This window comes from Diceros bicornis, chromosome 6, assembly GCF_020826845.1.
Source record: "Diceros bicornis minor isolate mBicDic1 chromosome 6, mDicBic1.mat.cur, whole genome shotgun sequence".
Lineage (NCBI taxonomy): Eukaryota > Metazoa > Chordata > Mammalia > Perissodactyla > Rhinocerotidae > Diceros > Diceros bicornis.
The window spans coordinates 7,573,565-7,600,162 of record NC_080745.1 but is presented as its reverse complement, the minus strand read 5'-3'; positions in this window follow the sequence as shown (position 1 = coordinate 7,600,162).

Below are 26,598 nucleotides of genomic sequence, written 5' to 3'. Positions count from 1 at the left end.
GACACTGAAGTTTGAGGTATCACCTAGTATCCTCAAACAAATACTAAATCAAAAATTATTTCCTAGGGGGCGTCCAACTGCTACCTGACATTCTTTCTATGCAAGAGGCCATGCTTGTAGATGAACACCATCTGAAAGGTAATTAGAAGTTTTAAAGTCAAATGGCACATATAAGGGATTTTACAGTGTGAAATTCTGAAAGTTTTTTGATAAATAAGAAAAAAGAGATTAAAATGAACACTAATAACATAAAATGTGACTCTCATTTGAGATATGAACATTCTTGAAGGGCCAGGCTTGGACATTATTGATGTTTCATGGTGATTGCAATGTGAAGAAACTATGGGTTTCTTGGTCTTTATAGAGGAGTTAATTCCTGAAAAACTGGAAGGGAATCTCTCTGTGTTAAATTTAAGCATATTTTAATTGAGTAAAATCGCATACTGTAGTAGCTAAGAGTTTGAGATTTGGTGTGTGGCAGACCTTGATTGAAATCTTAACTCTACCATTTTCCAGTGTGACCTTGGATGAGTCATATAAGCTCTCTAAATCTCTATTATTCCCTCTGAAAATAGGGAAGACAAATATTATCTCACAATGTAAGTTAAAGATAGCATAAAACATACGCATCACATCTGGCATGGTGCTGGCTCATAGCAAATGCTGTAGAATTCAAATTTTTATAATCATCAACAATACTATCATTTTAAAATTTTACTGAAAGCCAGAAGAATGTGTCCACTCAGTTTTCAGACGTACATCTGGTGGGTCTGAATATTTGTGTTTGTTAGTAAGTGTGGATGTGTATGGATGTTTTGCATTCATAAGTAAATCTTCATCTGCATCGCCTAGATCTACTAAATGAAAAAGACTGCATCTAAGCAAGAACAAACATCAGAATATTGAGACTACAGAAAATGATATGTTCATACTATAAATATTTGATTCATAATTTATTAAAATCAATATAAAAGAGCATGAATGAATTATTTTCACACCAATAAATTAAGAGAACACAAAATAAAAATGTGAACTGTTAAAATAGCTAGGGGTACTGCTGAATCACAAGAAAATATATTTTCTATTTATTTCTCCCAGTCTATCATGTATTCAAACTACTAGCCTGCAAATGGTTATCAAAAACAGGTCCCCATGTATCATCAGTAGAAATTAGAGAAAGGTTCTAAAGGGCAATTTTCTTTCTTTCTTTTTTATTACTGTGTTTCCTTTAGCAAAATGTGAATTGTGAGTATTTAATTTTGTGTTGCCATTTGAAATGATGCTTTGAAAATTACTAGACTTACATGGTAGATATAAGAGGAAATCTCCCAATTAAAATCTATGTTATAGGATAAAAGTACAAACAAAGCATCTAAACACGTCTTCCTACTCTACCCCCATTCAACTGCACTTACAGTTAAAGGAGAAAATTTATGTCATTGTACATGCCAAGACTTCACACACTTTCCCTATATATCGCAGACATCTAATAGAGGGATAACTTTAACCCAGTGGCTAATTTACACCTTTAACTTACCAGGAATTAAATAGAGGAGATTCTCAAAGAATCTTGGTATGGTTTTTAATCTAGAGAGACAAGAGGTAAAAGAGAAGGCAGGTGGGAAGAATAGCCCTTGAAATCCTACTTGGCGCTGCTGGTGGGTGACACTGGCGAGTCTTGACTTTAGGGTAGCGTGGGGTTCGAGCTGCATCCTCAGCTGCAGGAAGCAATCCTAGAGTGGAGATTCTCTCTCGCGTTGTGGCAGCAATTGATCAGAAGAAATGAAGAGACGCTGTGTTCCTGATCAAGCAAAAACGTCACATAGACAAATCATCCCAGCTCAGAGACTTTTCCACAAGAAAAACAAAGTATAGGTGAATGCCCTACCCGGGCTGCCCACACGGCCTGCTCCCTCAGCACAGCGTTTCTGGACCTCAGAACTCCTCACCGTGTAGATTGACATCAACCAGCTGTTGAGCTTAAGGTCTCATCAAAGGATAGTATCAGAAACCAAGCAGTACTGAGAAAAAAAATAAAGGAAATGAATCCACCTAATTTACAGGCAAAGACCTAGGTGATCTGGATGGATATCCCATCCCCTTATTCAGAGAGATCATGTAAACAAAAACTGTCATAAGACCCATGGAAAAGTCCACATCAATAAGGAAGGAGAAAAATGTAACTAGCAAGATTCAGAAGAGTACATATGTGTATATGCATCTCTATTCCCATATCCATATCTATGTATATTTTTATGTAATGTATATATATGTATTATATATATATAATGTATCTATATATCTAATTACAAAAATTGCTTGCCTTATTCAGATTTTGTGTGCTGACGAGATTTGTTAAACTAGACTTTATTAGAGAAGGGTATGAATCACAATTTTAAGATTACTAATAAAAGGTACAGAGACACATGCATATTAGCATCAGACAAGATGCGTCTGGATGGCATCCCAATGGGATCTCATTAGTCATTAGAGAAGGCCAGCAGCTAGCTCTCGTGAGGAAGTAACGTCATGCATGTGTTTGTGTGCACATGTGTGTATGTGTCTATACGAATCACTACTGTTTATTGCCCAAGTCAGTAATTTGTGATTGCCTACAAACTGTAAAAGTAGATCTGAACACTGTTTTCTCCTCGACTTGTTCCCTGTTGTGGTTGAGACATATTTTAGGACAAGATATGGTTTCACCACAGGTGCCTCTTGCAGTTAGGATTTTTCTTGTGGAGATTCAAGAAAGCATTGCCCCTGACAACTGACTTTGGGACATTTTTTAGTTTCTGTTTGAAAAACAGTACAAAAAGGCCAAGTGGCCACACATGTGAGCCCCTCTCCACTGTTGTGTCCACCACATAGGGATTTTCTCAAAGCAAAATGTAAAAATGGCCAATACTTTTAAAGTAGGGCTGGCAAACTTTTTCTGTAAAGGACCAGATTGTAAATACTTTAGGCTTTGTGGGCTATATAGTTTGTCACAAGTTATCAACCCTGCCGCTGTAGGGCAAATGCAACCAATGAGCGTTGTGGTGTGACAAAAACAGGCAGCAGTCCAGATTTGTCCCTCAGGCCATAGTTTTCCAACCCTGATTTAGCGAGTATATGGACCTTACGGTACTAACTAAAAAAAAAAAAGGTAAAATAAAAGTCACAAATTTTTATGGAATTGAAGATTTTTATACTGGAGCAGATGAAGGGAAAATTTAGATGATTAAAGAAAAGAGTACTATAATCCAGTAATTGGATTAACTTAATTTTTCTTTAGAATCACTTCAGAATTGACACTTTGGGGAAGACAGCCACATTCCAGCAAGAAGGCCAACTAAGTTCTCCTGTAACAAAACTTAAAAATGCTGAATAAATTGTACTTCTTAAAATACATAAGAAAGCATTCCAAAACCAGGGGGAGGGAGAGAGAGAGAAGAGAATTTCCAGTTGCTAAAAACATAGAGAAAACAGAAAATAAAATATTAGGCATGTGACCTGATATTACAGCTGGGGCTTGTGTTGTGTTGTGTGTGTGTGTGTGTGTGTGTGTGTGTGTGTGTGTGTTAGAGGAATAGTTTGAGAAGTACCATTACTAGAAATTGGAAAATTGTTTTTCCTTTTTTTAATGCTGAGGTTTGAAAAAGTATGAAATATTTCAAACATACCAGTAGACAATAATAAAATGGCACAAGGTACATCATTGAAGTGGATGCTGTGATACACGACACAGATTTGCCTTGCAGGACCGCGGCAATGCACACATCCCCCCAACAGCAGACAGTGGTCGCAGCCAAGGGCTCAGAGCCGTGCATTGCTGCAGGAATTGCTCTTGGCTGAAGCAAACTGCCCTGCCCAAACTTTCACCTCCTTCCCAGAGTCAGCCTAAAGCCTATCACTGGTCAGGGCAGAGGTCCTAACACTCAACACCCTGGTCTCAATTTGGGAAATCTCTGAAGAGTCGTCCTAGCCCCAGAGTTGCCTGTGGGATCTGACGGTGCCCCGTTGTAACTGAATTGCAGTTCAGTTTTTCCCTCTGCCCAATCCTTCTTCCTTCATTTTTATGAATTGTTCTCAAGTGTCCACAAACTGCTGTCTCAACTTCTATTTCCAGGGAACAGGACCTAAGACAATCATCACCCAGCTTTATAAATTAGCATTATTTCTTATTTGTTTCAGATACTATTTTTATTGTCTTTGAGGAATTAAATATCATAGACACAATTAGAAACCCTTCCCTCTCATTATCTCTAGGGAAATCCATGATCTTTAATTCAGCATTTATAATTCCCATGAACATTTTTGTATTTTACTATATATTTATGAATCCATAAACGTTATACAGTGATTTTTGCAGGTATTTAAACTCTATATATGATACCACAGAATACATTCTGCAACTTGGTTTTTGTTTGTATCAGAATTATTTTTTGAGATTTATATCTGCTGATATAATTAGCTCTTTAAAATATTATCTAAAACAAATATGTCAAAATATTAAGAGTTGATAAATTTCAAATGAAGGTGCATTTTTGTCTGGTATATTGTTTCCTGTATATTTATTTATATTGAATGCTTCAGGATTAAACATTTTTATAAAGTAAACTAGTTTAATTAGAAGAAAAATAATAACACAGAAATCTGTTGTGTCCCTCCTCCACTCCTGTCTAGTCAGTAGAGTCCAAATTGTATTGCCCAAAGTCTTTGCAATGTGACTCAAATCCACATCCCTAGCTCCCTCTGCTGCTACACGCTGGCCTGCTCTCTTGCTCTGGCAATCAATTTCAAAGGCATGTTCCACAGAAGGGTAGTCCTGACAAATTTTCTATAAAAAAGGTACTCTTTGGTCAAATAATCTGTTAATAATGCCTGCTATAGACCTCTCTTGGATGTACATTTGCTTCTCCATATTAAGGGCAGCAAGAAATTCTGCAGTAAATAAAACTATTCAATTTTTAGCTAACTGGTATTTCCCAGTTTTGATTTTTCCATAAAATTTTTTGCTTACCAACTAGAAGGACATGCAACTATGACATGGAACTATCTACTGGGGCTTTGGGGGAAAAAAAGGAGGAGGATTGGCAATAGATGTTAGCTCAGGGCTGGTCTTCCTCAGCAAAAAGAGGAGGATTAGCGTGGATGTTAGCTCAGGGCTGATCTTCCCCACAAAAAAAAAAAAATTTTTTTGCTTACAGAATTCCTAATGAATTTCCCATAGAACCAGTGTACCATGGACATGTTTCACAATCACCAGTCTAGCTATAGTCTCTCTGTTCACTGTCTATCCTCAAACATATCATGAATTATTGTGTCTCCATGTTTTGCCCTATCAGTTACTCATGTTGAGTATATTTTTTTCATCCACGCAATACAATGCTTCTTGTTCTTCTAAAGCAATTTAATATGTCACCTCTACTGTGTGCACTACCCAAGGCACTCCCTTGTCCACTAGAGAAGATCCTAATTAGTTAGAATCTCAATTCGTTGAATGCTGGGTCAGTATTTGTCCTGTTCACTCTTAGTGACTGACTAGTACCTAGAACAAAGATGGAATTCAATAAATACATGTTTAGTCCCTGGTAGGTGGATAGGTGGATAAACACATGGTCTCATAGAATTAATGCAAAAATATTATATTATGTTAAATCATTTGTTTATACATCTCTCCCACTAGGCTGCAAGTTCCTCAATGGCAGGAATTGTGGCTGATTCATGATTGCGTCTACAGTGATAAACACCATGCCTGTCATGTAACAGATGCTCAAGAAATGCTATTTGAAATTCTGGGGAAAAAATGTAGAAGGAACTGAAAAAGTTGATGTGGAAGTCAAGTTTAAAATATTCTTCCAAAAATATAATGGAGGAGGAAGTGAAAATTATCAGGTTAGGTCGTTTAGCCTATTTCGAAGTAAACAGTATAAATTATCTTTAACTCTTTCATGCAATTTTCTTCATTTCCCATCCTCTCATTTTTATATTAAGAGAGCAGCTCTTAAAGATAACTTAATCAGGGGGTCCAAGTGCCAAGTGTCAGAAGACATGTTATGAAAAACGCTGAGTATGTACAACTTATAAGCAGCTTCCAAGGTGTGTAACCAGCTGGCATGGCACCAGGATCCCATTACCTCGGAAGCACAGTGTATTGAGGCCATGGATGACTTCTTCCAGAGAGGTGAAAATCCCATAGTCCAATATTGAGGAGGAGCTAATAAGTTTAGAAATTTTGTAATTGGCTAACCTGTGATGGTTCAGATTGTCATTATTCTTGTTTACTGGTCCTAGTCAAAAGTATCTTGGTTGAAATATTCTGTGTAATTACCTCAGCTTCATCATGATTGATAATTCTTTCTTCTTACCCAATTATTTCACTCATCACATTTAAATCTGGAATTCTCTATTGTGTAGCAAATACATTCTCTTGTATCTTCAATATCTTCCTTGTATCTTCAATATCTTCCTTGAATTGCCCCTCTAACTCCATGCTTTTAGAAAAGATCTTCCACGAAGATGCCATTCTTCTCCCATTCTCTCAAATAGATCACATGCATATCGCACATCTGAAATAATTCAGAGTAGACAAGTGAGTTTGGCATCTTCGTCCACTGTGCCATTTTTCTGGACCCCTTTTTTCCTCACATTATGTAATATTCTCTGCCACTTGAGGTTCATGCCAGCCTACCAGAGCAGCAACTGCCTCTCTCTATTGCAGCCATCTATTCACTCCAGTTCACTTCGCTTGGTCTTTTCTTCCTCCATCCCTGCCCCTCCATCCAGAAGCTGGAGTAGGAACTCTTCCAATGTGCTGTCATAGAACCTTATAATTTCCCAAGAGTAAATCAGCACATGATTCTGAGTTTACTTATGTGTATTCCTCAGTAGATTATGGCTCCCTGAGAGTAATCATTGTCCTTTTTTCTTTCGTTATTGTACTCTAGTATGTGGCACAATGCCTGCCCCCGAATTTTATTCTACTAAATATTTGTTGAAGAACTGGACGATTATAGGGTATAACAGGGCAAGAAGATCCAGGGCTCCATTTCAAACACATCATTAAAGTTGTTAATATTTTCCACCAATGATCCTCAAGTCTCCATACAGCTCTCTAATTACCACTGGTTGTTGTGTTTGCTGGGCTTTCCTCATATTTCTCAGACAGCTCATCATAGTACATGATTCTATTTTTTTTTTTTTTAACTAATTTCCTGAATCCTGGTTCAAGTTCTATACTCTATCTCAGGTGAATTATAGTATTCAGAATGCTAGTTGAGGGAGCATAGTTAGGTGGGTAACTGTTAATTCATCTTAGAGAAGACATGAAACCAAGTAATCTAGAAACTTTTTGCTGCCCCAGACCACTATGGGGAGACCTTCAAAGTTGTTACCTACTAACCCCACCAATCCAGTATATCATCACATCCCAACTCCAATTCTTGAGCACCTATACCATGAGTGCACAGGTCACTTCACCTTAAACTTATATTTGTAGGGTGTTTGGGTTCTAATTTGGTGCTAGATAGATAATAAACAAAGATAGTCCCGTATTAAGAACTTTGGTTCATAAAGACTGTTTGGTATCTTCCTCAATCTCATTTCTCCTGTGAGATCCTTTAAAATCCACATAACTTCTGAGATCATCCATGTTACTTTCTATAAACTTCAAACTCTTACACTAACTCCCAATTTACCCCGCTGTGTTCCCCACATCTGCTTATTGAATGCTGAATAATCTCTCTGTAAAGTCACCAGAGTCCCCATTGAAGTTTACTGTTGAAAAAGTCAACTCACTGAAACATCCCTTCCTCTCAACAGCCTATAGATCTAAAACCATATTCTCCTTATTTAAATCTTACTTTGATTTTGATGGCCCTAGATTAGGCTGAATTTCAGTTAAAATTCTATAATTAAGCATTAACTCTTGTTTATAATTTTTTCCTAAGCTGCTATGAATCAATTTAATCAAATTAAGCACTCTTAATCTGAAGCTGTTCAAATAAAGAAAAATTATAAAGACACAAGGAGTTTTACCCTCTAGTCCTTTCTATGCACTATCAACACTTGCTCCCTCTGAAGATATGGCAATAAGTGTTTCAATTCTCTTGACTTATCCCTGACCACACTGGGTCTATCCACTCATTTATCCTGGAGAAAACAAAAGAAGAAAGTAGGGTCTCAGTTTCTTTTCCAAATAAGCAGTTTTCACACCCATCTTCACAGCTGTACCTTGCTATGTGCAGCTTCCTGGCTGGACAATGGCCATTCACCATTGCCTTCAACCACTGTGCTGGATAGAGTTGATAGTTTCTATTGTGTGGTCCAAGGGGAAGAACTGTTTGCTACTCCATTGCAATATCTTCCTTTATTTTCCAACTCTGGCAGACAGAGTCTAGAGTCTCTTTAGCTTAGTTCCTTTATCACCATCTTAAGAGGGCATTTATGAATGACAGCCTCATTTGTCATCAATTGATTGAAATATTTTGTTTACAATGCCATCTGTATATGGAACACCTTTTTGCTCTCTACACGGTATTTGGCAACGCATAATATTACAGTATATATCTTTCTATACGTATCACATGAGAGAACAGTGGATATACTGAGAAACCATTCTAGCTAATAAACTTGTCCCTTTACACTCCCTGAGCCACAGATCATATTTACTTCAATCCTTTCCTGAATTACTTGGCTCTTGCTTTTTACATTCAGATGGACCCTCCTCTGGATCTCAATGGACTCAGTCACATATTCACATTTTGTTCTACCCCCTGAAATACCAAATGCTGTTCTGTAACATTGCTCCCTGAACAACTTGTTCTCTGATTCCCAGAATACCAACACAGTGACGTTTCAGAGCTGGCTACGGTATAAATATGCACCACTTATATTCTTAAAGAGCACCGCTTGTGAAATAAGGGCTTTAAATCATTGTCAGGGGAAAGGAGCTGCTATTTCAAAGCCAAACATTTGACTACTTACTACATTTAATCGTTCTATATAGCTCATGAGATGACAAAAGCGTCTATGGTAATATAAAGATGTTGATGTTTTTTAAAACCTATGTGATAAAAATGTACCTGCACAAGTCATAAAAGGAACAAACCAAAAAAGGAAAATTCTAATAGGAAGACCTTGGGCATAGGCATATATGGAGTGTGGTAAGTTTCATGCATGGCATCCCAACATAGAGAGTAAGGTCAGTGTTTTTTTGTATGACGCCAGATTAACTTGAACTCAGATCTGGTTTTGAATTCTAGCTAACTGATTAATTATGTGACCTTTGGAAAAACTTTAACTTTCTCAACCTATAAAATAAGAAGTGGTTAGTTGGTAAAACTTGTAACAGAGTTTGTATGGCTTTCAAATAAAACATTCTGTGAACGAATTTAACAGAGTAGTTAGCACAAGTCATATGATCAATCGTCATTAGCTTTCTATAATACATTAACTACGAGAAGAAAATCCTTGAATATATTTCTTAGAAGGCATCCTTATTAGAGAATGAGTCATTTAAAAGATAAAATAAGCATTTGGGAAATATAAGCAGAGACAAATGCATTTATGAAAATTACCCCTACAAATAAAGCACATTTTTCATAAGCCAGTGTAAAGGGAAATGAATTTCAAGCTCTTCCTACAAAATAGTCATTTATTCAGAAGCTATGGAGTAGTAGAACCAGCAAAACACATGGACTAGGAAGCTTGAACAAGTCCTAGACCTTCTCTGAGCCTCAATGCCTTACATATAAAATGTTGAACTCACTGTTGTCTTGAATGGGAATGAAAGATATCAAATAAAAGTTTGGTACAAACCATAGAGTACTACGCAATACATGGTACCATTCAGTCAATCCATCACCAAGCACTTAGTAAGTGCCTCCTGAAAGTTTTATTCTAGGCTTAGATTGCTGAGGATTTCAGCAAAAATCCTACCAGAATAAAAGTTCTGTGATTTCAACCTACATTGTGCATCGGGATACACGATTAATGGAAAGTTAAATAAAAGTGTAATAACTAGTGTTTATTAACCTAGCTAAATAACAGACTGACAGGTGGCACTTCAGAAGAAGGGCAGTCACTCAAGGCTGGAGTGTGTAGAGGTGTCCCTATTAGATGTTTAAACATGAAAAACTGCTCATAGTGGGCTATAGATAAAACGCCTTTTCATCTGGGATTTTTTCTTGAGTAATTCGTATTTTGCAACCTTCATTTTTTGTCTAAGCCACACTTCACCTAGAGTGAAAATGATTTTGTATAGACAGTTTTAACAATCTCGTAGTGCTTAAACAACTTTGCTTTTTCCAAATTAAAAAAAAACAACAACAACAAAAAAAACACACATTATTCAGAAGTTCCAAGAGAGAAGTCAAGATGGCAGCATAGGCAGACTCTGAAATCACCTCCTCCCATGGATACGGCAGACTTACAACTACTCTTGGAAAAATTACCCCTGAAAGAGAACTGAGAACTGCGTAAGAGGAACCCCTGCAACAAATGACAATCCTAATTGAAGTGGAAGAGGCAAGAATTCCCTTCTGGAGAGAAAAAAAATGTCTCCTTCACAAGCCGCAGTGCTTCACAACCACTCAGGAGCAACCCAAAGGTACGCAGCCTTTCCTGGAGGAGTGGGGCCCTGAGCCAGGGAGCGCTCCCACTATAGGCATTTTTCGGACCCAGCACAACCGAGACGAGTGTCATAATATATGGCTCTGCTGGCTACTAACAACACTGGGCAATACCCCCAGAAAAGCTGGGACACAAAGAAATTAAAGCAGGCTCTTAAAGGGCCCACACGTAAGTTCACCTGTTTTGGACAGCAACCTAAAATCACCAGAAAGAAAGGTGCACAGTGCTTTGGTGAAAAGAGACTCACCTAACAGGCTCTGGGTGCATCTCAGTGAGAGGTGAGACCTCTCCAGGGACTGGGACATTCACGGTGGCCTTTGTTGTGACCTAGTATGTGTGCTGACACAGACACTGGCAGACGCCATTGGAGTTCTCCCTGCAGCCTGCTAGCCCAGGATCTGCCCCCCTCAAGAAAGCACCAATTTAATCCATCTCAGCAAAGGAAAGAAGCCGGCCCTAGGGACTGGACTCACCCAACAACAAGCCCTCAAGCAACTTGTGGTCCTGCTAAGCAAGCTGCCTGGATTCTTTGCAGCATGGCAAGTGGGTCCACCTCTGTGGAGCAGGGCATGCACGAGGAGCAGGTGGAGAGTGTGGGGCATTGGTGGAGTGTGTGGTACTCCTTCCTTGGAGCAACTGGGCCCACTTCAGGGGGTCAGGGCACATGCATGGGGCAGGACTCTATTGACTGTATGTGTGGCCCTATGGGCAGTGGGGCTTGTCAGCTGCAGAAGACTTGTGCTTCACAAACAGCCACATAGAGATCAGCACCACCTTCCAAAGCCTGAAACAATTGGGTGCTCCCATGCCTGGGGCCAGCCCCACCCAGCTGCAATCCTCAGAGAGCTGACAAGAGCCTTATAGGCCAGAGGCCTCCAGCAATTGTCAGCCCCTGAGCCTAACAACGAGCCACGCTGGGGGCCTGCTGACATAGTAGAAAAGCTGCAAGAGGAATGTGCTATTAGACCTTCCAGCCAACTGTGCTGGGCCTCCCCACACCCAATAAAGTGACTGAAGGGCCGACAACAACTACACATAGCTGAGCATTACAAGCAGCTGGACAGGGGCACAGCTCAGCCTCCCTGGGCACCTACAGCAAGAACAACCCTGCCACAATAGAAGGAAACATGTAGGCCACACGGGGGTCACTCCTGGAACATTGGGAACTAGTGACAAGACGGAAGCACACTGTCGGGACTCATAAGGCATCTCTTATATATGGTCACCGCTCCAAGATCAGGAGACGTAGCTGACCTACCTAATACTTAGACACAAGCACAGGGAAAGAAGTAAAATGAGGAGGCAAAGGAATATGTTCCAAATAAGGGAACAGGGCAAAACCCCAGAAAAGGAGCTAAATGAAACAGAAATGAGCAATCTACCTGACAGAGAGTTAAAACAAAGAGTCATAAAGATGCTCACTGATCTTTGGAGAAGAATGGATGAACTCTGGGAGAACATCAACAAGGAAATCAAAGATACAAAAAAGAACCAATCATAAATGAAGAATATAATTGTTTAAAGGAAAAATTCTCTAGAGGGACTTAAAAGCAGAGAAGAGGATACAGATGAATGGATCAGTGAGCTGGATGAAAGACTAGAGAAAATCACCCAAGCTGAACAGGTAAAAGAAAAAAGAATTAAAAAGAGTGAGGACAGTCTAAGGGACCTCTGGAACAACATCAACCACACTAACATCAGTGTTATAGGTGTCCCAGAAGGAGAAAAGAGAGACAAAGGGGCAGAGAATCTATTTGAAGAAGAAATAATGGCTGAAAACTTTCCTAAACTAAGGAAGGAAACAGGCCTCTAGGTACCAGAAGCACAGAGAGCATCAAACAAGAGAAATCCAAAGAGGCCCACACCAAGACACATCATAATTAAAATGTCCAGAATTAAAGATAAAGATAATTCTAAAAGCCGCAAGAGGAAAACAAGAAGTTACATACAAAGGAAACCCCATAAGGTTATCAGCACACTTCTCAGCAGAAACCTTACAGGCTAGAAGAGAGTGGCATGGTATATTTAAAGTGCTAAAAAGAAAAAAACTAACAGCCAAGAATACTCTACCTGGCAAGGTTAGCATTCAGAATGGAAGGAGAGATAAAGAGTTTCCCAGACAAGCAAAATTTAAGGGAGTTCAAAGCCAAGAAACCAGTCCTACAAGAATGCTAATGAGGCTTATTTAAGTGGGAAAGAGAAGACCACAAACAGGAAAAATTATCTACTTCCATGATAATAGGGTAATGGATACAAATACACAAAAAAGAGATTAGATAAGATGTAAAAAACATAAAATGTGAGAGGAGGGGTGTAAAAGAGTAGAGCTTTCAGATAGAGGTCAAACAAAAGAGACTATCAACTTAATATAGATTGCTATATATGAGTGTTACTATATATGAACCTCATGGTAATCAAAAACCAGAAACCTATAATAAACACACAAAAAACTAAGAGAAAGGAACCCAAACATAATACTAAGGAAAAGCATCAAACGACAAGGGAAGAGAGCCAGAGAAGAAGAAAAGAAGAGAGAAGAACTACCAAAACATCCAGAAAAAAGTAAAAAAAAAAATGGCAGTAAGTACATACTAATCAATAGCTACTTTAAATGTCAATGGACTAAATGATCCAAGTAAAAGGCATAGGGTGGCTGATTGGATAAAAAAAAAAAACAACACCCTTATATATGCTGCTTACAAGAGACACACTTCAGACCTAAAGACACTCAGAAACTGAAAGTGAAGGGATGGAAAAAGATACTCCTTGCAAATGGCAATGAAAAGAAAGCTGGGGTAGAAATACTCAGACAAAATAGACTTAAAAACAAAAACTGTAACAAGAGACAAAGAGGGGCACTACATAATGATCAAAGGAACAACCCCACAAGAGGATATAACACTTGTAAATATCTATGCACCCAACATGGGAGCACCTAAATATATAAAGCAATTATTAACAGACATAAAAGGAGAAATAGTTAGTAACACGCTAATAGTAGGGGATTTCAACACTCCACTTACACCAATGGATAGATCATCCAAACAGAAGATCAATAAGGAAACATTGGTCTTAAATGACACCCAAGACCAGATGGACTTAGTAGATAGATACAGAACATTCCATCCAAAAACAAAAGAGTACACATTCTTTTCAAATGCACATGGAACATTCTCCAGGATTGATCACATATTAGGCCACACAGCATGTCTCCATAAATTTAAGAAGATTGAAATAATACCAAGCATCTTTTCTGGCCACAATGGTGTGAAACTAGAAATCAACTATAGGGAGAAAATCAGGAATGCCACAAACATGTGGAGATTAAACAAAATGCTACTGAACAAGGATTGGGTCAAGGAAGAAATCAAAGGAGAAATCAAAAAATACCTGGCGACAAATGAAATTGAAAAGATGACATTCCAGAATGTATGGGATACAGCAAAAGTGGTTCCGAGAGGGAGGTTTATAGCAATACAGGCCTATCTCAACAAACAAGAAAAATCTCAAATAAACAATCTTACAGTGCACCTAAAGGAACTGGAAAAAGAAGAACAAACAAAGCCCAAAATCAGTAGAAGGAGGGAAGTAATAAAAATCAGTGCAGAAATAAAGGAAATAGAGACTTAAAAAAAATAGAAAAAATTAATGAAACCAAGAGCTGGTTCTTTGAAAAGATAAACAGAATTGACAAGCCTTTAGCTAGACTCACCAAGAAAAAAAGAGAGAAGCCTCAAATAAGTAAAATCAGAAATTAAAGAGGAGAAATTCCAATGGGCAACTCAGAAATACAAAAGATTACAAGAGAATACTACAACAAGCTATATGCCAACAAATTGGGTAATCTAGAAGAAATGGATAAATTCTTAGAATCATACAACCTTCCAAAACTGAATCAAGAAGAAACAGAGAATTTGAAGAGACCAATCACCAGTAAGGAGATCAAAACAGTCATCAAAAACCTCCCCCAAAACAGAAGTCCAGGACCAGATGTCTTCCCTGGTGAATTCTACCAAACATTCAAAGAACACTTAATACCTATCCTTCTAAAACTCAAACTCTTCCAAAAAATTGAAGAGGAGGGGAAGCTTCCTAACTCATTCTATGAAGCCAACATTACCCTGATACCAAAACCAGACAAGGACAACACAAAAAAAGAAAATTACAGGCCAATATCACTGGTGAACATCAATGCAAAAAACCTCAACAAAATAATAGCAAATCACATATGACAATACACTAAGAGGATCATACAGCATGATCAAGCGGGATTTATTCCAGGGATGCACGGATGGTTCAACATCCACAAATCAATCAACATGATACACTACATTATAAAATGAAAAATAAATATCACACGATCATCTCAATAGATGCAGAGACAGCATTTGATAAGATACTATATCCATTTACGATAAAAACTCTGAATAAAATGGGTATAGAAGGAAAGTACCTCAACATAATCAAGGCTGTATATGACAAGCCCATAGTGAATATCATCCTCAATGGTGAAAGACTGAAAGCCATCCCTCTAAGAACAGGAACCAGACAAGGATGCCCACTTTCACCACTCCTATTTAACATAGTATTGGAAGTCCTAGCCAGAGCAATCAGGCAAGAAAAAGCAATAAAAGGGATTCAAATTGGAAAGGAAGAAGTGAAACTGTCACTATTTGCAGATGACATGATTTTATATATAGAAAACCCTAAAGAATCCACCAAAAAACTATTAGAAATAATAAATGAATACAGCAAAGTTGCAGAATACAAAATCAACATACAAAAATCAGTTGCACTTCTATACACTAACAACGAAGCAGCAGAAAGAGAAATTAAGAATACAATCCCATTTACAATTGGAACAAAAACAATCAAATACATAGGAATAAACTTAACCAAAGAGACGGAAGATCTGTGCACTGAAAACTATAAGACATTGCTGAAAGAAATTGAAGAGACACAAAGAAATGGAAAGATATTCCGTGCTCTTGGATTGGAAGAATTAACATAGTTAAGATGTCCTTACTTCCTAAAACAATCTACAGATTCAATGCAATCCCTATCAAAGTCCCAACAACATTTTTCATGGAAATAGAACAAAGAATCCTAAAATTTATATGGAACAACAAAAGACCACGAATAGCCAAAGGAATCTTGAGCAAAAAGAACAAAGCTGGAGGTATCACACTCCCTGATTTCAAAATATACTACAAAGCTATAGTAACAAAAACAGCATGGTACTGGCACAAAAACAGACACACAGATCAATGGAACAGAATCGAGCGCCCAGAAATAAACCCACATGTCTATGGACTGCTAATTTTCAACACAGGAACCAAGAACACACAATGGAGAAAGGAAAGACCCTTCAACAAATGGTGTTGGGAAAACTGGACAGCCACATGCAAAAAAAAAAAAAAATGAAAGTAGACCATTATCTTACACCATACACAAAAATGAACTCAAAATGGATGACAGACTTGAATGTAAGACTTGAAACCATGAAACTTCTAGAAGAAAACATAGGCAGTACTCTCTTCAACACTGGACTTAGCAACATATTTTCAAGTACCCTGTCTGACCACGCAAGGGAAACCATAGAAAAAATAAACAAGGGGCCGGCCCCATGGCGTAGTTGTTAAGTGCGTGTGCTCTGCTGCTGGCAGCCTGGGGTTCGGATCCGGGCACGCACCAAGGCATCGCTTGTCGGGCCATGCTGTGGCGGCATCCCATATAAAGTGGAGGAACATGGGCACAAATGTTAGCCCAGGGCCAGTCTTCCTCAGCAAAAGGAGGAGTATTGGCATGGATGTTAGCTCAGGGCTGATCTTCCTCACAAAAAAAAAAAAGAAAAAAGAAACAAATAGGATTACATCAAACTCAAAAGCTCCCGCACAGCAAAGGAAACCATCAAGAAAGCAAAAAGTCAACCTAACAATTGGAAGAAGATTTTGCAAACCATATATCTGATAAGGGGTTAATCTCCAAAATATGTAAAGAACTCATACATCTCAGCAATAAAAGAAACTAACAACCCAATTAAAAATGCCAAAAGACCTGAACAGACATTTCTCCAAAGAAGATATACAGATGGCCAACAGACACATGAAAAGATGTTCAACATCATTATCTATCAGGGAAGTGTAAATCAGAACTACAATGAGATATTACCTCATACTTGTTCAGAAGGGCTATAATTAACAAGACAGGAAACAACGAGTATGGGAGAGGATGTGGAGAGAAGGGAACTCTCATACACTGCTGGTGGGAGTGCAAACTGGTGCAGCCACTATGTAAGGTGGTATGGAGAGTCCTCAAAAAATTAAAGATAGAACCACCATATGATCCAGCTATTCCACTCCCGCGTGTTTATACAAAGAACATGAAAACATGAACTCATAGAGACACATGCACCCCTGTGTTCATTGCAGCACTATTCACAATAGCCAAGAATTGGAAGCAACCTAAGTGCCCATCGAGGGACGAATGGATAAAGAAGCTGTGGTATATATACACAATGGAACACTACTCAGCCATAAGAGATGATGAAATCCAGCCATTTGTGACAACATAGATGGACATTGAGGGTATTATGCTAAGCAAAATAAGTCAGTGGGAGAAGGTCAAATACTGTATGATCTCACGAATAAGTAGAAGATAAAAACAACAACAAACAAACACATAGAGACAGAGACTGGATTGTGGTTACCAGAGGGGAAGCGGGGAGGGAGGAGGATGAAAGGGATGATTAGGCACATGTGTGTGGTGATGGATTGTAATTAGTATTTGGGTGGTGAACATGATGTACTCTGCAGAAATAGAAGTATAATGATGCACACCTGAAATTTATACAATGTTATAAACCAATGTGACCACAAGAACAACAAAAAAAGAAATGTATTATGGATGATAGGTGAAAGACATAGATCATTTCCATAGATATTGAAAGGCCTTTGATAAATTTAGTATCTATTTTTGATTAAAAAACAATAAAATGAGGATACATGGATGTTCTTTAAACATGATGAAATATAGCTTTCTCAAGCCCAAATTCATTTTTTTACCAATGAAATATTAGAAGCATTCTCATTAGAATTCTAAGACAAGGATGGCCACTGTTACCATTTTTATGATATCGTTTTGAAAGTATTAGCCATCGTAGACAAATGAAAGAAATTAGACATATGAAAATGAGAAAAGGAATAATAATTTTCACTATTTACCACTTATGTGAATGTATACTTGGAAAATCTATGATTCAACTGATAGAAGTGGTTACAATAAAGAAATTCATATAGATTTCTAGATACAAAATCCATATGTAGAAATCAATAACTGTCCTATTTACAATCAACAACAAAAATTAATGGAAAAATATCCCATTTAGAGTAATTTAAAAAGTGATATAATACCTCAATCAACTTAACAAAAACATACTCTCTGGATATGAAGAATATTTTAAAACTTTTCTTTAAAAAAATTTTTCTTTGTTGAGGTCACATTGGTTTATAACATTATACACATTTTCGGCGTATGCCATTCTATTTTGACTTCTGTGTAGATCGCATCATGTTCACTATCACAAGTCTAGTTGCCATCCGTCACCATACACAGATGGCCCTTTACTCCTTTCACCATCTTTCCACTCACTTCCCCTCTGGTAACCACCAATCTGTTCTCTGTATCTATGTGTTTGTTTGTTGAAACATTCTTGAAAGGCTCAAAGAAAGACTGGAACATATAGAAAGTAATTACTGTAATTTGGGATGGGAAGACTCATATTATTACAAATGTCAATTCTCCCTAACTTAATGTGACTCCAGTAATAATAGTTGATTTTTTTAAACTGAACAAACATAAACTAAATTTCATATGGAAAAATAAATAAGAAAATAACCAGAAAAAATATGAAAAAGATAAGTAACATGAGGGGTACCTAATTAGCATATTAAAATATATTGTAAAACCAGACGTTAAAAGAGTATGATACAAAGTCATAAATGGAAATAAATTAATGGAAGAAGTAAAACCAAATACATACAAAATATTAGTATTAGATAAAGGTAGAATTTTAAATAAATGAGGAAATGAAGAATTAAAGGTGGGTTTTTTTTAGTTCAAAGTAATCATCTAGAGAAAAAAAGATTTATATATAACTAACATCTTATACAAACATAAGTTTCAGATGAATCAAAGATGCAAATGTAAAAAAATCATCTGAAAGTGTGCTTAAAGGCAAAGGATACTGTACAGGGGAAAATGTTTTATAATACAGGAGTGGGAGAGGCCTGTCCAATTATGACAACAAAACCCAGAAGACTTAAAAACTTGATGTTTTATTACATTAAAAACAAATTAATTAATGCAAAAACATAAGAAAATCAAAGCATAAATTATCAACTGCAAAGCATTTCACAAATCATATTACAAAGAGTTAATTGCCTAATTATGAAAAGAATTTCTATTAATCAATAAGAAAAAATGAACAACTAAATGGAAAAATGGACAAAATTTAACGTTTCACTGAAAGTAAAATTTAAGCGCCTTAATCTCAATGATAATACAAGAAAAGTAAAGGAAAGACTCAAAAATGATGGGACTCTGTTAAAAGGCCACAAGGACTAGCATGAAGAAGCTCCAAAAAGCCAAATCTGGGCTATTTGAGCAACCAAATAAATAATGGAAACAATGACTTGCTAACCTTAAAATATTACAAGATTCCATGGGTCCAAACTGACATGAACAAACGAGTCAATCAATCAATAAGCAATAAATAAGTAAACAGGAGAGGAAGGACAACTCTTCCTTAGAGTAGAATTCCATCTAAAAATATCTGCACAGTCTCAAATTATCCCCAGATGATATTCGACAATTACAAAGAGTAAAGGACGATCCGGTGGAAAGCCTTCAAGGTACCATCTGAACAAGTGATCCAATTTGCCAGCATAAGAGGTGGAACCAAATCCACACCTGGGGCCTTGTGATACAATGAAAGACACACCGTTACTTCTGTGGTGTGCTTATCAGAGAATTCAGTCACGAAGAGACATTAGGCAAGCCAAAACTAAAGACGTTCTAAAAAATAACTGTCTGGCCCTCTTCAAAATGTCAAGGTGATGAAAGAGGGGGAGAAAAGATCTAGAAACTATTCCAGATTAAAGGATACTAAGGCATCATGCATCTAAGTACAATATATGACCCTGAATTTAATCCTAGATCTGTACAGGGACATTAGTAGGGTATGTGGTGAAATCTTTTTTTTCTTTTTGTGAGGAAGATCAGCCCTGAGTTAACATCCATGCTAATCCGCCTTTTTTTCTTTGCTGAGGAAGACCGGCTCTGAGCTAACATCTATTGCCAATCCTCCTCCTCTTTATTTTTTCCCCCCCAAAGCCCCAGTAGATAGTTGTATGTCACAGTTGCACATCCTTCTAGTTGCTGTGTGTGGGATGCGGCCTCAGCATGGCGGGAGAAGCAGTGCGTCGGTGCGCGCCCGGGATCCGAACCCGGGCCACCAGTAGCGAAGCATGCGCACTTAATCACTAAGCCACGGGGCCAGCCCTGAAATTTTGATAAGGTATGTAAGGTATAATTTTGTGTCAATGTTAATTTCCTGGTTTTAGTAAAGGCACTGTGTTTATGTAAGATGTTAATGTTTGAGGGATATTGTTGATGTATATACCAAATTTTTAGTAATTTTTTGCAACTTTTTTATGTCTGAAATCTTTTCAAATGAAAAGTTAAATTTTAATAATTAAAAATGCCATAAAATATATTTTTATCATAATACTGGTAAGGAACCAATAGTATTATAACACAGTGCTGTTCAGTGTGTGAGAAAACAGAAACCTTAATATGTTGTTAGTTGGGGTAAAAATTGGTGCAATCTCTAAGGGGTACATCAAAATTTAAATCTCTATGGAATGCAAATCAAAATTTAAACATCATATACATTTTGACTCAGCCTTTCTACGTATGGGATCTTATCCTCTGGTTGCACTTGCACGTGTGCAAAGTGGTAAATGTACAGGGATGGTCACTTCAGCATCATGTGTAATAGGAAAAGACTAGGGACCACATCACGTCCATCCACAGAGGACTGGTTGATTCAAACAATAAAATAAATAAAATTTACAAAATCATATTCAGTTGATACTTAAAAAGTAAAAGTATAAGGAATTATTTGAGGCAATAATATTGAATAATATCTAAAAATATGTAGGGACATGGAAAAGGCAAGGTTCATAAAATTTTACCATTTGTAACTACTCCTATATATATTTCTTTGACAGAAAAGGTAAGAAATATTGTTTAGGTTGACAGTATGTTAATAGTTAAGAGGTAGGTAGTTAAGAACATGGGCATTATACCCAGATTTCCTGAGTTCCAATCCCAACTCTGTCACTACTAGTTGTAGTACTTGAGTAAATTACTTAACTTCACAGAGCCTCTGTTTCCTCATCTGTGAAATGGGAGAATAACAGTTGCTACCTAAAGGGTTGTGTTAAGGATTAACTGAGCCAATTCATTTAAAGGGTTTAGAACAGTGCCCAGTACTTAAAAACAGTTCAACAAATGCTATTTTTATCAATGCCTTTAGGGAGAGGAAGTTTGTGAGTGTGATGTCAGGGTGTAGACCTTTCACTGTACCCATGTGTACATTTTGAATTTTGAGCAATGTAGCTATATTACCTATTTAAATATAGAAGAGAAGAGATGAGAAAAAATACATTCAAATAAAAAATGAAATTTTATTATTCTATAATGAGAAAAAAATCTCAACGATCTCATACTTGTTATCCAGTTGTGTCCCACTGGTAACATCAGTACAAATATCTATTCTGCTGGAGATGAATTTATACCTTAATGTTATATAAAATTATTTCTGTCAATATTTATCATTTTATTTATTGGCTTTATGTTTTCATTATAGCTATTCTGACACTTATTGTCTTCACTGAATCGTCTAAATTTTGGACACATTGATCATGTTCTTTAAAAATGAAATGCATTGCTATTTTTTTTTCTATAACAAGTGCTTTATTCCAAAACACTTGCTTTTATAGGCAAAAATACAGAGCATTTTTATTAATTAACAAAAATAAGATTTTGTTTCAGTATTCATACTAGTTTAACCACATAGGCTTAATAAGTACATTAATGGTTACAGATAAGATACAGGCTCAAAATTTTATTAAAATTCTGTCATTTTAATTTAGAACCATATCTCCATATTATCTGTACAAACAAATTTCATGAAATTATTATTTCATGAATAATTATTTAAAGTGGAGAGAATTTGCCAGTATGGCCTATGATAAAGTGTGGCTTTATGTAATAAAGTGCATTTAACTAATTTAGCTAAGTTAAAAAGCTTTATTACCCTTAATCTTTGATTCCAGGGATGGAAAATGAAGCAGGAATTTCAATTTGCATAAAAAGCTATAAGAGAATGTACATTTACTCATGGGGCTTTAATCTCATAAATTCCGCACTCTCTGCCAAGACCAACACTATTACTGAAAATTAATTTGATATCAAAAGCTCTAATTGTGTTGCAATTAAAACCCATCATTACCTCCCTTTTTAGAAAGGGAAAGTATCCAAGCTCTTTTTGCCAAAGTCTGAGTTCTACAAGGCTATGTATTAGATTGACTACTAGAGACACTTAATGAAATTTGAAAATGAGAGTTGTAGCCCAAAGCAACATATGTCTTCTTCGTTGTATTTTAATAGCCTCTCCTTGCTGCTGGACTCTAAAGCCACTAGATAGGCTCCTACACTTTCACAGTTAGGGAAAGGGAAATGGCGTTAATGAGCTCTGATCTCCTACACCTCACACGTGGCTGCATGTTTACCATATATTATCTCATTTAATGCTCAAAATTTTCATAAGATCTAGGGACTGTTAACCCCATTTGCAAATAAGGAAACTGTCAAAAGAGTTATATAACCCAGGCTAGGTTCCAGGTGTAACCCAAGTCCCATCTGACTGCATTTATATTTGCCCAGTTCTATATGGGACACCCTCTTTGTTCCAAGTCTTTCCTCCATATGGTTCCTCAAACTCAATCAATGACTTGATGCAAGTAGAGTCTATGCTCTACTCTAGGGAGTGATTTTCAAACCGTAATATGCTTACGAAACACATACAGATCTTATTAAAATGCAGATTCCGAGTTGGTAGAGCTGAGTTCAGAAATCCTGCATTTCTTACCAAGTTCTTGGGTAATGCCCATGCTGCTATCCCGTGGACCACACCTTGAGCAGCAAAGCACTAGTGTCTTCTCTCCTCTCCATGGAACATTCCAGCTCTAAATAAAAGTCTTATTAAACATCTGTCACACAAATTGCTTTTCCAAAATTTCATACTGTAGCCTCATTGGGCTGGCCAGTCTAAAATGATTTTAAACTTTGCTAATATTATAGGTGATAAAAAATACCATATCCAAATATGTTTTGTCTTCCTCCGTTATACAAGTAATGTACGTTTATTATTGACAGAAAATAACAAGCAAAATTGAACAATAAATTATAAAATATTTACCTGAAAGCTACGTTCAGAAGGAAAAAGGACTCAGCAGTAGATTTTGGTATATATCTTTCCAGAATTACAATGAACATGCTGCTTAATATCTTTATAAATTATTTTTATGTTAATAAATACACACTGACACCATCATAAAACAACCAGAGGAACTTGCTATTTTCCATGTAAGCCCACAACCTGTAAGTCACTTTCTTTCTCTGGTCCTCAGTTTTCTCACCTGTTAAATGAGTTGAACCAGGTGAGCTGACAGGTCCTTTTCTAGACCACAAGCAGAAACCACCGTTTTTACATCTTGATCTCAGTGTTCTGAATTGCTGCACACCAATGACTCTATCCTCAGTTCTCATGAGCTTCTACAAGAATAGGGTTGAGAAAATAGCAGGTATGCAATCTTTGCCCATCTGGAAGGGTCTAGCCTTGAAATCTGCATACAGTAGCAATCTGCATTTAAACCTCCAGAGCATGAACAGGTGTGCAGGATTTTCCTGTGTCTCTCCCCGCTGCTGCCTCAGCAGTTGAAGGTCAGCTATGCCTTCCACCGAAGAAAACTTTTGCTTGGATTTACATGGGTTTTACATGTAAGGACATATTATAGAAGGACATATAAAATGTAGAAAATACCATGATGAGCTTTAACTTCTGCAAAAACAATGTCTCTGGGGATTCATGTACTCTTTTTGAGTTATTTAAATGGTATTTTGCTTGTAAATGTAGAGCCTGCCATTTCATTTCCTGCCAAGTTATTCTTATTAAGTACTATTAAAACTCCACTTAATGAAAAAGTGACATGTTCTCATGTGCACTTGAACGAAGCTAAGGTCAACAACAGAGAGGAAATTAAATTTGAGAATGAGTGGGTGGGGAACAATTAGCTGAGAGGATCTCTGCCTCTCTCTCTGGATACTAAGTGACTCTCCTGTTTAAAGTGTACATGTAAGGGAATTTAGATTTCTAGGGTCTCACTTGAGAAGATAGCCTTTTTACCTGACTGAGTGGTAGATTGATTGATCTTTAATTTAATTTCTTTAATTTAGAGTCTCTTTCCATCATGTGCATGACTGATACTCTGGACTCTTGTCTGCCAATTGAACACTGACTACTCCAGTCAGCCTCATCTTGAACTAACTCCTGATAGGGCACATTTTTGTTGTTGTTGTTAAACATTCAGATTTGCATCTCCAAGTTCCTCTATACATACAACAGTTGCGTCCTGGACACTTGGGACTCCAGAAGGAGGGAATTCCCTTTTCTTTCCTCCTTCCTTCCTTCCTTCCTGCCTGCCTGGAAGGGTTCTTCTTCTCCTGCTTTGGTTTTGTTTTCAGAGAATCCCCCATCATTCCTAGGGCAATCTCTTTTGCTCATCATTGGTATTTATCACTTTCTATCTCTAAAAAATTCCTTTCTATCTCTTCATTTCTTTTTAATTTAAAAAATTTTCCCTTTTCATCTTCCATTTCTTAAGACATTATCTTCTGTTTTTTCTTTCTTTCGTTTTGTTCCTTCCCGTTTCCTCTTAATTTCTGATATTTTTATTTGTTTATTCTTCTTTCTCAAGTTCAGTAACTCTGAGTTTTGCTAATTCTTATTCATGTTTTCCTTTCATGTCCTGCATCTTCTCAAGGTCTTTTAGCTCATATTGAAACAGTCAGTGACAGTTTGTCGGTGGGGACATCTTTGTGGCATGTTCTGTGGTCCGTATGGAGGTTAGTCTGCTCCTGATTCTCTCTTTTGTCTTATACAAACTTTGACTGAGATTTAATCTTGCCCCTTTTGTAGCTCCAAATGCAAATGTGTTTCCTGTTGTTGTTTTCCTTATTATTTTATAAAAGACAGAAATAAACTTCTATTTGGTTTATGGTGATTTGGGGCTTTTCTGTTTTTTTATGTGGAATTAGTTTTGCTGTTCTTTTAGAACGAGGCAATGTTCAGGAAAGCTTTTCTAACTTCACGGAGCTCCCTCTTCTGAGCCTTGCTTTCTGGGATTTCCCGGCTGTGTTTCCCTTTCCCATTTTTATGCAGATCTTCTCCAGTTTTCCTCTTTCTTGTCCTGTCCTGCTCATCTTCAATTCAATTCTCAAAAGTTTCTTCTAGGTGAGCGACCCATCCAAAAAGGGGATCCCTGGAGAGTCTATTTTGAAAGTTCTTGGGGGCTGGGCTACTGCAGTTCTTCAGTGTTTCTTACCCTGGGGCCCCTGGCACTCACCCTGTTTGTGGACAGCAAACCTTGTCCCAGTTTCAGCTGTAGCTCTCAGATTGGCCCATTATATTTGACAGAGAACATCTGTTGGCTCTTTGAGGCTACTTCTGTTCTCAGTTCCAAAGGACGCCACCCTCGTTGCTTCCCTTGTCTCCTCCCCACATGAACAGTGGTGCAATGCCTGTGTTGTGGCTTTTGGTGGATTTTGCCGTTCATGGAGATACCTTGAAACCTAGTCTTGTTTTAAACGTTGTCTATATGTTTTTGGTTTCACTATGTACTTGCTGTTTATGTCTGCTTTAATTCAAGAAGATTGAAAAATTTTGCAAAGTTCTGATGACATTAGAAGAACATTTGTAGGTTCTTTTACAAAGCATTGAAATGAAAACATGACTTAGCTTTATCAAGTAGCCTTTTAGGATCAATATAAGAGCCAAATTTGGCCAAATTTATCCCATTCCTGGATGGTTCTTTTGCTATCACTTGCATTAATAACAAACAGTGGATTTTAATAGAGAAGAAATATCACTAAGCCTTTTTTTTGGAACTTTTTTTAAATTTTTATTACAGTAACATTGGTTTAACATGGTATAAATTTCAGGTGTACGTCATTATACTTCTATGTCTGCATAGAGTACATCATGCTGACCACCCAAATACTACTTACAATCCATAACCACACACATGTGCCTAATCATCCCTTTCATCCACCTCCCTCCCCTCTTCCCCTCTGGTAACCACCAATCCAATCTCTGTCTCTATGTGTTTGTTTGTTGTTGTTTTTATCTTCTACTTATGCGTGAGATCATACAATATTTGATCTTCTCCCACTGACTTATTTTGCTTAGCATAATACCCTCAATGTCCATCCATGTTGTCACAAATCTCTGGATTTCATGTTTCCTATGGCTGAGTAGTATTCCATTGTGTGTATATACCACATCTTCTTTATCCATTCATCCCTTGATGGGCACTTAGGTTGCTTCCAAGTCTTGGCTATTGTGAATAATGCTGCAATGAACGCAAGGGTGCATGTATCTTTATGCTTTCAGGTTTTCATGTTCTTTGGATAAATAACCAGCAGTGGAATAGCTGGATCATATGGTAGTTCTATTCTTAATTTTTTGAGGTAGATCCATACTGTTTTCCACAGTGGTTGCACCAGTTTGCACTCCCATCACAGTGTATGAGAGTTCTCTTCTCTCCAACACGTGCTGTTGCCTGAATTGTTAAT